The sequence below is a fragment of the Quercus lobata genome, chromosome 1, assembly GCF_001633185.2.
Source record: "Quercus lobata isolate SW786 chromosome 1, ValleyOak3.0 Primary Assembly, whole genome shotgun sequence".
NCBI lineage: Eukaryota > Viridiplantae > Streptophyta > Magnoliopsida > Fagales > Fagaceae > Quercus > Quercus lobata.
The window spans coordinates 48,841,344-48,844,045 of record NC_044904.1 but is presented as its reverse complement, the minus strand read 5'-3'; the positions used below and the strand labels follow the sequence as shown (position 1 = coordinate 48,844,045).

The following is a 2,702-nucleotide window of genomic DNA, read 5'->3' as shown; positions in this document are numbered from 1 at the left end:
ATAGAAAAATTATTAAGTCTACTTAGAAAATTGGTGACATGGTTCTCCTGGTATTTCTAACCAATAAAACACTATCATTTACAAAAATCTGATATCACCTAGTGTCCGTTTAGCAAAGATTATTTTTATCAACTTATTTTATTATTCAGCTTATTTTTACAACTATTCATGAGTCTCACTATACTTTTTGGTACCATTCATAAACCCTACTATACTATTTTAGCTAACTTTTACCTTTATTTACAGTAATTTTAGTAAAAAAATTTCGATTTCAGCAACATAAGCAGATCCAAACGGACCCCTAGTAGTTTTTTATTTTGACTCACATTTGTATAAGTAGCATCATTTTATTGGTTGGGAAGATCACTCCAGTAGTACTCCTAGTAGACTTAATAATTTCTTCTTAAAATGGTTCGTTAACAAATGTCCTTAAGACATCAGTTAACATTTCTCTATTATTGAATTGGACCATAGGATTGTAAGGTCTGCATTCCTTCTAGTCTAGTAATTCAATTGAATGAAAGGGCTTTATTGCCAAAGCGTAAGAGGATTAAAAAATAAAAAAGAGATATTGGTGGACTCCAGTGGAGTAACACTAAAGCATATTTGACGATTATAAAAAACTAAAGCATATTTGAATTAAAAATTTTCCTACACGTTGTAATATGTATAGCATCCACTAGTACAATAAACAAATAATTGAACAAGCAAATACACAACAGTTTAAAATAATAGACAAAATTTATATCTTAATCCTTAGTCATGAGTAACACAATAGCCCTACTGAGCACTTACATTAATATATTCTTTGAAAGGTAATAAAATGATCATAAACCCCATAGCTGCTCCACTAACAAGGACGATGTTTCCTCAAGTACCCCCTCACATAAAAAAGCTAAAATATGGCATCAGGCATTGCTACTTCCTGCAAAAATCATTGACAAATCCCACTAGAACTAGCAAGAAACTAACCTGGAAATAGCCAAAACCTCCCTTCCCCCAACAATAATATATTTGTAAAAGTTATAAACAAACAAATGAAGAACAGATATTCTTCCCATCCACACTCCCAACAGCCTCAACTTGAGCCTTAAATTAAACAATGTAACTAAATTATGAAATTATATAGAATGGAATGAGAGAGAGAGAGAGAGAGAGTTAGAGATGGCATCCAAAGCAATTACAGGTCTTGGGAGTGAAAGAGCAAAAGCCAAAAGGCCTGTTGGGAATGTTGCAATTGATGGCATAGCAACAAGGAGATGGCAAGCAAAGACCTTTGGCCCCACCACAGCAAGTGCATAGTGCACATATCTGGAAGCTCCCTAACCTCCTTCTGCTATCATTCATCACCGTCATCATCTTCTCCATCCTTCCTGACTCCACCATTGGCACCATCATCTCAGTCTCAGACCCATTAATCTCCAAAATCAAGAAACAAACTTTTCAATTCAAACAATACCCGCAAAAAAAAAATCATAACAAATTTCAGAAGAAAACTTAAGGGATCTATGAAAAATCAAGCCTTGGGATTTTTGAGTAAAAAAATAAAAAAAGACATTTATTTGACAATATACTCACATGGGCTTCACTGTAGTTGACCGCATTAGCTAAACACAGCAGCAATATGAGAGAGAGAGTGACCCCAGAAGCAGACATGATGGTTCTTAAAATGGGTCTTGTTGGGTTTGTGTTTTGATTAAATCAGTATATGAGAATTTCAGGAAGGGTGTGAGTGTGATTCTGTGAGAGATGGATCTTGCTATTTTTTTAGACAGGTTTTTTCTTTTTTGATTTGGTGGCGTATCATAAATAAGTATGAAGGAGGCTTTGAATTTGGGGTGATGAGCTGCTTTAGGTGGTGTTAAATTGTGGAGTATTTAAATGGGTTTTCCATTATTGCTGCTGCATATTTTGAGGGTTGGAAAATGGCTTTTGGGTTTGGGGGAATTTTTATTGATGAGAGTTTTTGTTGTTTGTCCTTCTTTAGTTGCACTTTGGCACTGTGACTGTGGTGGTGGTGAAGAGTCTTAACTTAAACTTGAGGGAATGTAGGACCTTCTAATCTATTTGTGTGAATGTCACATTATGTGAAGTCACTACTCACTACGGATTGTAAGGGCAAGGCTACTGTTCACACCCTCTTGTAGTGTCAGCTTAAGGTGCGTTGATAGAGAGGGTTTTTGTGGTTCTACAATAGGGTTGTCCACACTTTGTCTCCACCAAAGTCTCACATTTGGGTCGGGTATGTGTATTCACATGGGTTAAATTTCTGACCTTATTATGATATGGAGGCCCAGTCCCAGAATGTTTTTATTCATTCATTTGTTATCTCATTCTCATATATATCTTTCAAATTTTAAAAAACTTTGCTCTTACTCTTACATGATAAAACAACTTTGAATCAAGGACCTACTTTATTGCATATTTACATAAACAAAAAAGAAGCTACTTTATAATTTAGCCAAAAAAAAAAAAAAAGACCTAACACTATATTATAACTCAAACTTCGGCACTTGGTAGTTACCAAAGGACCCAAAAAAAAAGGGGTGGGGAATCCTAAGGGCGTATGTGATTTGAAACCTTTTAAAATGATTTTGTAATTTTATATTTTTTTTATTGAGCAACTAATGATACTGAAAATCAGTGGTCACAAGTTTCATATCAACTTTGAAAAACTTGCAAAAGCAAGAACGCACAGTTTG

The 2,702-nt window shown here is 34.6% G+C and overlaps 1 long non-coding RNA gene across 1 annotated transcript; it reads right to left on the bottom strand.

The window, feature by feature from the left end:
- Window positions 1-722: 722 nt before the first annotated feature.
- LOC115991506 lies at window positions 723-2,135 on the bottom strand. The gene is made up of 2 exons (XR_004092216.1): window positions 1,579-2,135; window positions 723-1,419 (listed from the first exon to the last, which is right to left on the bottom strand). It is a non-coding gene; the product is annotated as an uncharacterized LOC115991506 (long non-coding RNA).
- Window positions 2,136-2,702: the final 567 nt, after the last annotated feature.